Source organism: Phoxinus phoxinus (genome assembly GCF_949152265.1).
Source record: "Phoxinus phoxinus genome assembly, chromosome: 15".
NCBI classification, from domain to species: domain Eukaryota; kingdom Metazoa; phylum Chordata; class Actinopteri; order Cypriniformes; family Leuciscidae; genus Phoxinus; species Phoxinus phoxinus.
Window position 1 is genome coordinate 7,345,803 of NC_136890.1, and position 16,258 is coordinate 7,362,060.

The 16,258-nt window shown below is 38.8% G+C and overlaps 1 protein-coding gene and 1 long non-coding RNA gene across 5 annotated transcripts in view; one reads left to right on the forward strand and one right to left on the reverse strand.

The window, feature by feature from the left end:
- prdm16 (PR domain containing 16) overlaps positions 1 to 16,258 on the forward strand; it is a 269,870-nt gene that overhangs the window by 75,407 nt on the left and 178,205 nt on the right. The gene's annotated exons all lie outside the window — the stretch shown is intronic.
- LOC307011318 lies at positions 11,129 to 14,397 on the reverse strand. The gene is made up of 4 exons (XR_013800398.1): positions 14,153 to 14,397; positions 13,782 to 13,826; positions 12,894 to 13,003; positions 11,129 to 11,926 (listed from the first exon to the last, which is right to left on the reverse strand). It is a non-coding gene; the product is annotated as an uncharacterized lncRNA (long non-coding RNA).

Genomic DNA, 16,258 nt, shown 5'->3' on the forward strand with positions numbered 1-16,258 from the left:
CCTACACAAGTAAACTACATGTGGATAAAATTAGACATAGTTATATATCCAACTTTATATAAAGAGCTGGGCGATCATATAGTTACATTTTGTATTGAATTAAAAAAAATAAGGCAGGTGAGATTTGCTATATATCGCGTACTGTATTTTAGAGTAGATGTATAATGTTTTACACACACACACACACACACACACACACACACACACACACACACACACACACACACACACACACACACACACACACACACACACACACACACACACACACACACACACACACACACACACACACACACACACACACACACACACACACACACACACACATATATTACACATGAACAAACAATTATGTGCAAAAGTTAGTCAACATGAACTTAGTCATCAAAATGGACCCAATCACTTCCTGCTCTTATTTTGTATAATTCAATGTATTGGGATAGATTAGGGAATTAAGATTTAAGAATAGGGAAAACATAACCTATACTGTAAGAGTAACAATTTCTGAACGTGTTCACACTTTTTGAGTTGGTCTTTGTTTGTTTTTCTGATATTTGGGTTTTGTTTACATTGCTCTGATAAGGCATCTCATTGGCCGAAGTTAGGCCGAACAGGCGTTTCTGTGTGTCTGATCCACTGTAGCCTTGTTAGCATTCGGAAGCTCGGTTCATCACAATGTGATGTCAGCAAGTTTTAATGGCCACACGTTTTACCAATTATACCACATAGGGATGAGAGTGGAAAGTCACTGGGGTTTTGATGTGGTGTTTACTTGTAGGAGGGCTGTGTTAGCATAGACATGTTGGTGTGTGGTCTGTGTACTGCTCGCCTCAGTGCAGAAGCTCACCTGAGGCATTCAGGTGTGTGTGTGTGTGTGTGTGAATGTGTGATACATTGTAAACCAAAAGGAGGAATTCTGGTTGCATTGCACAATGTGCCTTTGTTTCTTGTGTGTCCTGTGAGGCTTAACGGGTGCATATTTTAGCTGAAATGTTGCTTGATGTTTGTATAAAACGTCAGCTGACCGAACTTAGTCATATGACTCTGGGAGCTTGCATAGTTGCGTTTTTTTTTAGCCTTTTAATTTTTTATTAGCTGCTTTTCCTAAGGCAACATTACAGTTACTATTGCTCATGTTTGAACTAATGTTATGAAGCATCCATTACCATCTGCTTATTCACTATGGTTCAGACTCAATACCATAAACACAGACTACTTGTATATTGGCTACAATACTCTCTTAAAGTAGCCTAGAAATCTAGACGCACCCTAGCGGCAGCAAAATGTATTTTGCAGCCAGTTTAGCAACTCTCCATAGACCTTCTAGCTGCAAAAACCTAAATTGGGTCAGGCCAATCACGTCGTGTATAGAGTAGGCGGGGGCGGGCTTAACATATGACGACAGAGTTGCGACGGCTGCCACTTGAAAACAAAGAATGGCGGCAGCGGATGGAGAACAGCGGTCTTTCGAATCGGCTTTGCCCGCGACTCTGGAGGACTTGGAGTTAAGTTTTTCTTTAAGAAAAGAGCAAAGAACGGCACTTAAGTCATTCTTAAAAAAGGAAGAAGTGTTCTGAGTTTTGCTGGACCGGATCTTTGCCGCTCTGACTACGTCACCTTCTTCGTTGCTCTGGTTGGTTGTAGCGCTATCCTATTGCATGCAGAGGGATTTTGAGAGACAACCGTTTATCCCGCCCCTCGGATTAAGCCGCATCTATGGAGAGTTGCCAGACTAAACATCTTGATGTAAGTCTGGCTTGCCAGGCTACTCTTAAAGAACACTTATACACATATTCAAACATGGAACAATACAGCAAAACCCAAATGCCTAGTTGAAAAAATATCTTAAACCAGCCTAAGGTGGTTTGCTGATCTTAGCAGTCGGGTTAGCTTGTATGCTTTGTTGGTTTTATAAGGATTTGGGGCATTCGTCAAATGGTTTAAAACCAGCTAAACATCAGCCTGGCCCAGCTAAACTAGCTAACACCAGCTAGCCACCAAGCCAGGAGCATAAAAAAATGTGCTAATGGGCTTCTGTTTTGATATTTTATGTTTTACGACGCAGATCAGCATTTAACAGTGTGAATTTGAGGTGAAAACAATCCGTGCTATTGTGATCACAGTTTCTAAGGCGTGTGTTTTTGGAAGTTGAGTGCTGATAGATGTAATGTTTTGAAATTATGCTCCTCATTGTTCTTTGTTAAATCAATGCTTTAGCCTGAAGCAACGTCCAAACAAATTACTTTCTACACACTGTCATCACATCCTCAGCAGTCCAACTGTCATCCACTGGGATAGAGGAGTGTGTGAACACCGTGCCCCCACGGACCTCTTGACACAGGGTCCAAACACCACACACACACACACACACACAGGCAGGTCTCGGGCCGTCTCAGAAGCATTACAGAGGGTCTTGCGCTAATGGTTGCCATGTGCAGTTTTACCAGCGTTTAAGGGGCCGCCCGTCTCTACCTCTCTGCTATCATACACTTCCAAAAACATTACCGCATAATACCTTAATGCCTTTTGTGTCTGTGCGGGGTTTGAGGGAAAGGGAAAACAGGAGGTAAATAAGGAGCCATGTTTGTTCAGGCTGCGCAGGAAAAGTGCCTTATTGTTTTCAAGCCTTCTTCCATCACGCTTTTTCATCCCCTTATCCACCCTCGTTCACCCACCACTCTTCTTTCTCCTCCATTTTGCAGGCTGTTAAAAGTGGTGAGGCCTGTTGGCTGCCCTGCCGCTCAGACTTGGAGCAAAGTCAGCCTTGCGCGGAGGAGAAAACTGCAAATTAGACTTTAACACGGAAAGGATTCAGAGATTTCGTATTTTGTTTGGATAACACTTAAGCGCCGATATCTTCCGTCCAGTTGGCTGGCCTCCGCAACACTGATAAATGAGAGATTCATGCTCTTTTTAAAGGCCTTATTGCATTGTAGTGAAACACCAAGCAAAAATGCATTCTGACCTCATTTATATAAAAGCCTAGCAACATTCACGTTATAAAATGGATAGTTCTGACTATCTGATTGGATCAGCCACAATCAAAACTGTTGTAAAACGCAGATAAATATGCTATTGCTATCGTATATTCATGCAAATTTATATAGAATATATATAATTTTATTTATAAAGTTGCTACATTGCTTGGCAACCATGATTAGCCTACAGTAGGGCTGCACAGTGTTGAAGAAAATGCAATAACTTGTTTATGTGATATGACAACGATTTAAGTTGGTTAAATCAATTAAAATGATATTTAAATATATTTAAAAACTGAAAATTATATAACCAACATACATCTTTTTGCACTAAATCCTATGTGTTGACCTAAAATTTTGACTTTTCATGATTTTAATGTATTAAAGTCATATTGGCATATATAGCATGAAAAAGGCAGATATACCAAACCGATGGTTTATTAATTAACTGCGTGAAGGCATAATCCAGTTTTCTCTTGGTAAAACAATTAAATACAGCAGGACTCGACAATATGGACTGCCCGGTGCCAACGTGAATGACAGAACGAATTGACAAAACTCAGGCCAGCCATCATCACGGAAGTTTATACTTTGCGCATCTTTTTAAAACTTGCGATTTGCGAATTTAAATATTCAAGCGCAAGAAGACGCAAGAAGTAAAACTCCGTTTTACTCTTTGTGTGAAGTTTTGTGTGCACACACATCCAAAGTGCGCGCCCAACATAGTTTTAGACAGTGCCAAATACTGAATTGAGTTCTCTTTCACTTCTAATTCACACAAAATTATATAAAAATGCCAGTCATGGGGAGTGTGCTTGTAAATATAGCCGGTTATTTCTCAAATGAACATAAACAGTTGAGAAATAAAATGCTTTGTCTACCAGTATACTGGATCTGTGCAGCTCTTAAAGTGACAGCAGTCTAATTCCTGCTGCGCTGCTGTCTGTATTATTGATAAATCAAAACACAAAAAAATCGCTCACTACTTTCAGCTAAGGATTAATGAATATTTAATTTATACAATGAAGAATAAATCTTACATTTGATTACTTCATTTCTGTACCTGCAAACCACTGTTACTGTGCGTTCACACCGGACGCGAATAGCGCGTCAAATTCGCGCCTGCTGCGTCTAGTTTGACGCTTGAACATTTTGAATGCATTCGAAAGCGAAATACACGCGCGTAAAAAGCAAGCGTTTGGAGCGAAATTGATGCGAGTCCGAGGCGAAATCCGCTTCTTCTGGGAGAGGCAAGTGCTGCGGGAAATTTAAAAATACTACTGTTGTGTCGTGTCACATTCATAGTTAACATCTGAACAATATCATTCCTTCTTTCACGCGGGCATTTAGCCATTACAAAATAATTTATTAAGGCCAAACATAAGTTATTTAAAATTTTAAATGACATCGGGCATTCCCCCGTGTCCCCACGTGACAGCAGCAAGCAGGCTCCGATTGGTTTACGCGGCGCGGAAGTTCAGATTTTTCAACTCGGAGGGCAGACGCGAATTCGCGTCAAACGCGTGAATGCATAAAAAGCACTATAAAATCATTCGCGCATAACGCGCCAGATGCTCAATTCGCTCCCATCGCATGAACTTGACGCGCGAATGAGGCGTATTCGCGTCTACCGCGCCGCACTCTACGCCTCATTCTTGCCGCAGGATTTTTTTACGCGCGTAACGCGTCTTTGCATTGACTTAACATTGAAATCACTCGCGCCTGACGCGCTATTCGCGTCCGGTGTGAACGCACCATTAGATCTACCTGAAAAGCACTGTTTATTTCATATGTATCTTTGTTCTGTTGTATTTATGTATTTATGTTGGCCTGTTGAAAGTTAAATGGATCCAATCTATTTGATTATGCAGCATACCTCAATAGTATACCTCAATGCATGCATTTTTTAACTTTGCTAATTTAGAACATGACCCAAACATTTATCTATTATAATGATTTTTTTTTGCCAGAGTACAATGGACAAATATCGGCATCAGAATCTGCCAATAGTTGTTTGGTAAAATCGGTATCGGGCAAAAAAATCCTATTGGTGCATCCCATATGTACTGTAGATGCTTTAAATACATTTTACAAACTGAACGAGAAGTCAGAATTATTCTCTGTGAACATCGACACAATACCCTGGATATGCTCTACAGAAATTAAATTGAACGTGACCAACAACCTTCATTGAATTCTGCAGCATATAAACTCATACTGATACAGGAGATGCATTAGTGTATCTCTGTATGTTTGCTCACTCAACTGTTTTTTCAGGCTCTTTTCTCAGTTAGCTGGCGACATTGCTCACATCAACAGAAGTCAGATGTTCTTGAAAATACCAAGTTATTAGAGCGTTTTATAAATGCAAACAGCAGTGATCTTATGTAAAAGAAAAGAAAAAAAAAAGGGCACAATACAGGTATTTACTCAGGCCAAGACACACCATGAGGGAGTTTTTAAAGGAAGTTCATTGCCAACTGTGCACCTTCAGATACTGCCGTCAGATGGAATCAATGGAAAGGAAACGGTCTCTTATGAAAAGCGGGCGAGATCTTCCTCTCGGCTCTGTGAGGCGTCCTTGTTCTGGATCGAGGCACTGCACAGTTAAAACACTGACTGCCTTCTAATCTCTGTCTTACAACAGTTGATCTGTGGAAAATATGAAAAATGGAAGTGATAACGACAGAAGAATGAGAGAAGTCTTGTTCTTTAATACTAAGATCAGCCCTCACCACACTATTTTTGAAAGTACATTGCCTGAACTGTTTTTCTAAAACATAAATTGTCAGCTTCTGTTTTCTTTTCGGTTTTCTTATTCCCGTTAAAAATTGCATTCTTTTGCATATTCTGAAGAAAACCTGACTGGCGTTTACTCATAACTGCAAAGGTCTGTCATGAAACTCTAGATGGGGCAGGCTGATAGGCCCTTAACTCAATCTGCGTGCAATCACATCATTCTCTATAGGACACAGCTGATTGGTTCCTGCTGTATCAGTAGCCAATGAGCATGCGTGCTCAACCTTCAAATACTTGGTCAGCATTTGCTGTAGCAGTTTGCAGCACGCATTCAGAAACCCTCCACCTTCCCCAGCTCCACCTGTATAGATCTGCTATGGGTAATCGTGCTATATTGTACAGCAGCAGCATGTCTTACTTGCTCACAGCAGCGTGTCATGTACATGTATTGGCAGTAGCAAGTCCTGTACTTGCTCTATAGCAGCAGCGTAGCGGATCTATTCCGCCAAGACCAAACATATAACATTGTCATATCTATTACCATGCAAATCACTCCGAGATTTGTCATGACAGAACTATGATGCTGTGCAGGTGCATGAGGTGTTTCAAGCTATTGCTAGGTCATTGCCAGGTGTTTGCTTACTGGCTTGAGTTAAAACAGTGTAAAATCATAGACATTCAATGAAAGACAGATCCGAGCATATCATTGAGACTTAGGGGGGTCTTTATGATGACATGACTCGGATCTGTCTTTCATTGAAAGTGTATGGGATTTTTTTCTTATTTCATTACTGTTTAGGCTAATTAATAGCACATTTCGAAGTAGACGATGCTGTAGACTGCAGTTAAAGCTATGGACTAGCTATCGAGGCCCATTGGATTTCGTTTTCATTGTGTTTGCTTTAAGAGGGAGCAAGAAAAGACAAACTTTCCCTGAGCCACTGACAGAGGATATTTATATCGTTTAGAAGGCCCCTTGAATGTGCCACACTGAGGGCGGTAATTGTGTAGGCCTGTTAGAGTTGATTACTAATTTGGAAACCAACAATAGAGTGCCGATTACCCGGCACTTAAACACAATTAGTGAGAGCCGATAGGAGTCAATACCAATACCGAAGGCCTGAAGAGTTAGTCAATAACTGACCCTTGCTTTATAGCATGGCGTGTGGGTTGGTATGCATTTACCCTTCTGGCTTTTAAATATATCACACTTTGTTTTAATACCAATTATACATTCCTAAAATATGTATATGTGAGTTAATGCAATTTTTTTTTTAAATACATTTATTTTAAGAATACATTAGAGTTAATATCATACAATAAATGGCTTACTGTAAACCTCTAATATCAACATGCTTACAGTTTCTGAACTTTTCTTGCTGGCATAACCTAAAGATCATAATTAGATAATTAAAGTTGAATTAAATTACTGAAATAAAAAGTTTTCTATTTTTTTTCTTCTATATTTGTTTATGATTTCTTTAAAAATGCTCTGAAATTTTGTTTCAAAATAATATTTTATTTATTTGTCAATCTGGTTTAACCAAAATATGGTGAGCCATTTTGTTGTTATGTGACAAGAAACCATGAAACAATAAATTATATCACAGAGAAGGACCATAGAAATATGTTAGAATTTTTATGATATGATATTGTTAGTTCAGATTGTTGGTGTAATATACCATACACATTGTTATAATCATTTAAAAAAAATCTATGTTAAATAAAAGGTAACACTTTACAATACGGTTACATTTGTTACATAAATTAACAATGTAAAATTATTTTAAAGCTTTTTTTAAATATTTTAATTAATTCAAATATTATCGTATACATTATTAAAATCAAAAGTTACTTCTGTTGATATTATTCATTGGACTTAAGCTAACGTGAACTAACAATTAACAGTTGTATTTTTATTAACTAACATTTACAAAAATTAATAATGTAAAAAATGTATTGCTCATATTAGTCAATGCATTAACTAATGTTAGCTAATGCGGCCTTATTGTAAAGTGTTACCAATTATGATAAAAAAAGAAAATTATATTTTTTAAAGATAAGTTTCAGCAGTGCTCATAAAAGATTTCTGTTAGCGCCAGTTTGTTCAGACTCAAATCGATACTCGGGGGGGCAAGTGAGAGCCTCTAAACAAATCAATACAATAAAGCACATTGAAGCACAGAGTTACTCTCTCCCAAAAAACAGGATGTAAGAGAAAAAGAGTGTGAAATGAAACGGGTACATGTTTGTTCTAAATTCAGTAAACATCTTCATGGATGTTACCGCTCCCGTTTGTGTTTAGAGTTGGAGAATAATGTTTGGATGTATGGCAATTGGCTTTTGTGGCAATTAACAGGCCTTAATTACGGCTGAATGGAAAGTGAAGAGCTTCATCGTGCTTTCAGGCCTTCAAAAGCCTCGTCTGCTGTTTGATTGGACATTGATCTTTGTGCAGTGTCTGTAATTTAGCTCACAGACACTAAGTGCCGATCTCAAATTGTGTGTTGTTCTCTTGACAAGCAGGAGTCGCCAATTAACCCCTAGTCATTAGGCTTGTTTATCAGCATTGGTAATTAAGATGCTAAGTGGGGTTCGCAAGACACTACCATCTTCATTTTCCGCATTGTTGAGGAGCAAGAGAGGGTAAAATAGCGGAGGGCTGGGGGAGTTGTTGATTTTCTTGGCATTGCTTTGCAGGATTTGAATACACAATCATGGCACAAATGAGTTTAAAATAGCCAGAATACTTTTTATGTTGCATCACTAAAGTGGCAGAATGTTTTTTTTCCTAGTCCAAACCATGAGGCAGAAGAAAGAGAATGTCTGGGAACGCGTGCCAAATTCCCAAGTCAAGAAATTTGGCTGCTATTAATAGAATGGCGAGTGATTATTTTTGAAGCGGAGCGGAATGATATCATTCCTTCATTTGGATCATTATTTAAGGAGCTCATGTTGTCCTATCACATTTCCTGAATTACTCTAAACATTATTATCACCTCTTTATTAGATCATTGTTATTTATTGTTTTGACTTAACCTTTAGTCACTCAGTTAACAACAATATCCATGTATTGTGTGAAATGTAAACCACTGCAGGGATTATTCTACGGAATCATAACTAGGTTTAAATTCCATGACCAAATGTTTTGAGTCGTTTATAACTATGTAATTACATTGTAATAATTTTACTACAGTGTAATAACACTTTTGAATGATTGAATAAGCAAAATAGACAGTTTGTGACATTGAAGCACTGACTATATATCACACGTGTTATGATAACGCATTTGTGGGCACTATACATCTAAAGCTTCTGACATTCTCCAAATGCTCCAAAGTGCACCTATCCCGCCGCTGTTCTCACCTCTACATTCACCTTCTCTCCTCCACCTCTGATGGAAATCAGCCTCTCTGCCCAGCGTGAGGCTCAGATGGATGCAGAGGGTCTGGATCAATACCAAAGGTCACTCTGCTAAAAGGCCTTTGGCTCCGCAAGTCTGAAATGTCAGTGGTGAAATATGTGTCGTTGCCCCGAACCGGACAGCTCTACTGTGTCGCTTAGTTGTTTTGTTCTGTCGTCCACATTAAGGCTGACGGAGCAGTAAACGCTCAGGTATCTAAAACACATTGGCTTGTTTTCCATTACGGGAATAAAAACAGGAGTGAAATGATTGGATGATTTTAGTGGATATGTGGAATCGGATGTGCATTAGTGTGTAAAGACCATGCCAACGAGAGAGATCCTGATTCTTTGAATGCCCTTGTGTCTAGCGGTGTTCTAAGCCAAGGCTCAGAGTTCGTGAGTGTGTGTAGCTGATTTGTTAAGCGCAGACCCAGTGTGTGTGTGTGTGTGTTTCCAAGGTAAAGCTGGCCAGAAGATGGACGCCTGTTGCGTGTGGCTTTTGATGGAGAGAGGCAGCTGGGTGTGTGAAGAAGTGTAGAGAGCGGAGGCGGTCCAGGCCGCTGCTGTCCTCTATTCACTGGCTCTCGTTAAAGGTCCTCACCCGCTGCTTCCAATCAGACGCTCTTTGTAGCTCTCGCTCTGTGCCAACGCACCCGGCTTACAACTCACCAGCTCTGGCACATCTGTGTCCGCAGGGAAGGAGAGAGAGATGGGGATGAGGGGTGGTGGGCGGCAGAACGGTGTGGATGGATGGATGTGGTATGAGGAGTTTGTAAGAAACCATAAGAAAGAACAAGCACAAATGAGATCTCTTTAATGTCGGTTGTGTCTCCAAGAAAGGAACGAGATGGCAAGCACATGGAGACTTTCTAAGATATTTACATTTGAAAAATGTGCCTCTACCTACATTTTCAAAAACGTACCTATGAATGCAATTCACTGCAGTTTTCAGTATAATTTAACCCTCAGTGGACATTTCCGTTTCATATTTTCTCAGTGAGCATGGGTCGGATATTTTTTTCCTGAGGAAAAGACCCCAATAATCTCACATAGCTTTGGTCTCCTCTAGAGTGTCTCAAATTGTGCTTAGATTTCCCAGAATACCAGTCTGAGTCAGAGATTTTATAAATGCTAACATCTCTCATCAATTATTCTATTCACGGTCATTAGATAACTCTGTAGTCTTATCATAACAACATAGAGTACTCTTTTCCTTTGTTTCTAATTTTATCAAAATAGTCCATTTATGAGAGAGCAGCATTTAAGTCAAGAACCTGATGAATGATTCTTGATAAGAAGATATTTCTTTGCTGAAGCTTTAAGGAACCTTTATTTTTAAGATTTTGGGAAACATGGACTCTTGGACAATGAAATCAATGTCAAATTAAATCAAATGTGGATGTGATTTTGGTTTTGTGTCATAAAAGGTATGGTCACATTCATTTTGTGGAAAAAAAGGTCCATTGTCTATTACTAGTGTATACAATGAATATTTCATTGTTATTTATTCCTTTGACTTAACCTTTATACAGTCACTCTATTAGCAATGACATCCGTGGATTGTGTTAAATGTAAACCACTGCAGGAATTATTCTACAAAATCACAGATTATGTTAAAATTTCATAACCAAATGTTTTGTCTTTTATAACCATGTAGTTACATTGTAATAACTTCAATAATTGTTACTACAATGTAATAACAAACTTTATTTTTTATAAATTTTTATTTGTATTCGTACCATTTGAATGATTGAATAAGCAAATAGATGCCAAAATAGACATTTATTGGTTTGGGCCTCAAGCGGTCTATAGTTTTGGTTTAGGTCTGGATCTTGCAATGCGTTACCCTCCCTGCTCAGTAATTTTGATCCTCAAAACATATCTTTAGTTTATTTAAATGTAACCTTTCCTTCATTTCCTTGGCCACAGTTTGTTGACTTTCATCAGAATAGTTTGAATTGTTAAACACTTGCGTTCATAAGATTAGTGCCAATGTGTGCACTGTTAATTATTTGACTGTAAATTTACAATAAATTGCAGGTTACCAGTTGCATGACTTTCACAGTAAAATATTGTAATATTTTTACAGTAAATAATTGTGAAATGGCCGCTGCATACTGTGACTTCACAGTATTTATGCTGTCTTATTACTGTGATTTAGCAGTAAGCTGCTGTAGAATTACTGTATTTAACTGTAAAATTACAGTTAGTGTCTCTTATTACTGTAATTTAGCAGTAGGCTGCTGTATAATTACTGTACTTACCTGTGAATGTCTATATTACTGTGATTTAGCAAAAATTATGGACCAAACAACAAAACTGATAAAAACAGTGGTTTAACTTTTATTTTGTAGAAGAAAAATACAATTTAATAACAGGAATAAATACTGGGTAACAGGAATGAACACTAGGTAACATTAATGTGTGTGCGTGCGTGCATGCATATGTTTAATATGGGATAATGTTACTTGAAAAATACAATTTAATAACAGGAATGAACACTGGGTAACAGGAATGAACACTAGGTAACATTAATGTGTGTGCGTGCGTGCATGCATATGTTTAATATGGGATAATGGTACTTGAAAAATACAATTTAATAACAGGAATGAACACTGGGTAACAGGAATGTGTGTCAATATGTGTGTGCATGTGTCTACTGTGTGATAATGGTACTTCACAACGTAGGAGGTGAAAAGAGAATTAGGGAAGAAAAAGACAAAGGTGGGAAAAGAGTGTTGCATGCGTCTCGCTCCTTCCCTTGCAGCTGGCATCTGCATAGTATGGGTTCGGTCCAGTATCTACAAAAGATAAGAAAGACAAAAAGTTTAAGTTACTCATATTGTAAAACTAATCCTAAAATGTCTACAATTTAAGTCATTTCAATTGTAAAACTGTAACTCATAAATCATGTGAATAGTACTATATCAATTAATATTAAATCAACAAACTCTACTCAAGGACTCTACTCACTCCTGTTACTTTTACTCAGTCCTGTTATTTTTCATGAGTAACAGGACTGAAAGTAGCATGATTGTGGTTAAATGGTTAGTTCATCCAAAAATGAAGATTCTGTCAGTAATGACTCTCCCTCATGTTGTTCAACCCCGTAAGACTTTCGTTCATCTTCGGAACACAAATGAAGATATTTTTGATTAAATCTCAGAGCTGTCTCACTCCTCCATAGGCTTATGTGTAATTGAAAGTTAGTTAGTAAAGTTGGTAAAAACATCGTTAAAATAGTCCAAGTGACCACAGTGGCTCAACCTTAAGCTTATCAAGCAACAAGAACACTTTTGTGCGCAAAAACAACGACTTTATTCATTTTCTTCTGTGTGGGCCTCTCAATGAGTTCATGTAGTGTAACAGCGCATCATTAAAGTTTTTTCTTTTTTTTGCGCACATTAAGCATTCTCGTCGTTTGATAAACTTAAGGTTGAGCCACTGTGGTCACTTTTTTATTATATTGGACTAGTGGACTATTATAGTTGACTATTTTAACAATGTTTTTACTAACTTTCTGTTATAACATTGCAGTCTATAGGCGGGATCAGAAAGCTCTTGGATTTCTTAAAATTATCTTAATTTGTGTTGAACAAAATTCTTATGTGTTTGGAACATCATGAGGGAGTGTAATTAATGACAGAATTTTAATTTGTGGGTAACTAACCCTTTAATAGCTTCAATAAACATCTAACTGCATAACTACATCTAGCTTAACACAGAGACAGTGTTTCGTTAGTCCGCTCTGAAGTTTAGATTGCTTACATTAGATTGACATCCGTTCAAAGTCAAGAGCTCCCTGATCAGTGTGCAGACTTGCTGGTTTATGTGTCCTCTCTGCCTCTGCCATCTCTGGGTTGATGCCCAAGAAGCACCTATAAACAAAAAGACAGAAGAAAGCTGTTAGTTTTATTCAAGTGGGATGAAAAAGGTGTCAGTCCCAGTCACCACCTTTAGTGGGTCACTGCATTTACAGTACAAAGCTAAACTAAAGTTAGCTCAGTTTTAACAAGGTGACATTAAGTTACTGTGATTCAGTTAAACAGCAAACATTTAAATAACAGCAACTGAAAAACATTTTTCCATCACAAACACACAGTCAAAAATAGTCTGGCAACAAAGTAGAGGTGTGTGATTTACCCAGGTCAAGCATTATGCACACAACAACGTGCACGTACTGTTTGCAGAGGATGGAGTAAGAGCATGTTGGCCTGTCCATCTCCCTGTCTGTTTCTGCTTGTAACTGAACGTACTCTTCCTCCTAGAATTAGTTAACGTTATTACCCGTTCAGACAAAATGGCTCCTAATATCTCCAGATGTCGACCTGTTTTTAATGTAGCATAGAATAGCACAACTAACGAAGCTCCACTAATTCAGTGATAAACATTTAATTTACTATATCTTTTTCACAATAAAATCATCCAGTTGTTTTGCAACACACTTCATTTTTCTGTTGACGAGACAGACAAATGGCTGCTCCGTTTCACACACAAAGCAGGGGAGAAAATGATGAAGTTCAGCTAACGTTACTAATTTGAGATGAATTTATGACATTTGAACTGTATTTGAGCATTTATTTGCCCAAATTGACAACACTATAGTTGATCTAGTTGATAATAACTGTCATACCCACATATAAGGCCACAGCTTACCTTATAACGTTAACTTTATTTCCCGGTGGTCACCATAGAAAAATGCTGTGGGAAAAGAGAACGCTGTTAGAGAAACTAAGAAAAGCATTAAGCAAAAGTAAAAATTTCGACGATGTAACTTTAGCTAACGTGTCTCACAGTTAACATTACTAACTTAATACGGTACAATTAACGTTAACACTACAACCAACGTCTGTTCAATCAAATTTGCGCGCTCAAACCTAGACGCGAGTCTGCTTCGGCTAAGTTACAAAAACATGACAACAGCACCTACAACAAACGCTAATTTGGTTCATACTTTTAAATAACATGCACTATCATATAAAAAAACAGCCACCAAAATGACAAAGTTTGATATTGTAAACACTTACCGGCCGCTGAATCCATCGAGTGAGAGCACGGAGGAGATGAGAGCTCAGATGACGCAGTTGCAGCGCGAAAAAGACGGAATTCACAGTAGTTTATTGTAATAGTCCCGCCTTGCATTATTTTCACAATAAAAGTCTAAATACAGTATTATATTGTGAAATATCACAGTTAAAGCCTGTGAATTGGTAATACTGCAATTTATTGTGAAATATTACAGTTATATGTTGTGAAATCCTGGAAATATTTTACAGTGTGGCATGAAGAAGATTAGCGTGTAATTCTATAAATCTTTGCTTGTGACTTTTTTATGAACTCTCTCATGGATTTCTGTGGCTGATGAGGTGCCTTTGCCAGAGGAGCGCTTTAAGCTCGCCATATATTTTATTAGACAGGCTTGTCAAAACAGACACCACATTGGGCAAACAGTGGCAGCTCAAAGCACAACTCTGACAAGGCCTCGAGCATCAACATAGAGGTCACAGCCCCGTCAGGTTCCCAAGTTTGTGCGGTATCGGCATCGTTTAGTGTCTCATTGACCCTGTCTCTCAAAAGCTGGTCCAGGTGTTCAACGCCCCATCTTCTTTACAGCTTGACGGCTCTGAGAGGCGGAGCGTGGCTCAGGTTAACTTCCTGTAACCCAAACTCCAAACAGAGGGGGGGAAAGGAGAATTAGTATGTACTTGCACAGAACGCACAGGCTATTGTCGAAAGTGGTGTCTTGTGTCTCGATCCCATTACAAAGGTAAATAAGAAGAGCAGAAAACTGTAATTCAAGTGTTCTCATTGCAGTTCATGCTGATGTCATGTGCTTTCCCTCTCCATTCAGGCTTGTATTGTATGTAATTATGTGATTAGTCAGGCTCTTATAACTTGTGTGGAAGTAGAGTTGGTTGGTGCATAATGGTGATGAAGATGATACTCTACTAGCTTCCTGAAGTAAATGGGGGTGCTCATCAGTTTATGAGCGTCTGATTGGAAGATCGTTGCTGGAGTGAATATAGGCTACACTTTTTATCAGTTAACATGAACATTTCAACAAAATCACTTGCATTGAGGCTAAAGAATTGTTTATAGTGATGTTAATGAAATGATTTACTGAACACTGGTGTCTTTTATCACATTGCTGTTGCCAAGTCAATGAAGATTTTTTGATGTTAAAAGGATTTTGTGACTTTAAATCTGCTTTATGTCATGAATCATGGAGGGTAATGCAGGTCGCTGTAGTGCAGCTTCCTCCAAAAACCTGGAGAAAATATGCGTCATGTGTAGGCTATTATTCAGTCAGTTGGTTCTACCATGCTGGATGTTGATGTTTGGAGGGCGATACAGATGATATGATGTGACGCATTTGCATATCCACAATCCTGAGTGTGTTGTGCACATTGGAGGCCCAGCCTGACCTAATTAAATGCTGCTGGATAACAGTCAAGTCATAAGCACAGCTAGCCTGGGCTTTTACAAAAGCTCAACTTTAACTTAAAGAGATTAGACAACTTTTGCAAGATATTAGCTGTTCAAAAATGAGAAAAATGTCCCTAAGCCTCTTGAGCGCGAGGGGTGAGCAAACAGGGGCTCTTTTGTTCCCGTGGAGGGGCCGGACAGTGCCGGGCAGGGGCCTGGCTCCGAGTCGCTGTGTGCGGGACCGGGCAACACTGCTGATCCCTGCCCCTGTAAACCCAATCAGCTCCGGGATTTAGACAGGGATTAGACTCCAACCTACCAGCACAGCACTTGAAAAAAAAAAGGACTGGAGAAGGGGGTGTTCGGCCCACCCAGGAGGTCACGGCGGTAGCGGAGGCGAGTGACGCAAGAGGCGGAGAGGAGAAAAAGGATGAACGTCGAGGGGCAAGAAGAGAGCATGTGTCCTAAAAATCATTTGTGCATTAAAGTGGCCCTATTATGCTTTTTCGTAAATTATGTTTCATGCAATGTGTAATCTGTTTGTGAACGACAAATTGCCTCCTAAAAGAAAGCATCAATTCTGAACTGCCGAAACGAGTCCAATTCCAGCCTCACTTCCTGTTACATATCTAAGTAACAATAACACATTTGCATAAAGCCAGTCTATGGTCTTCATCGGTGTCTTTGAACAACGCCTACTTTGAACA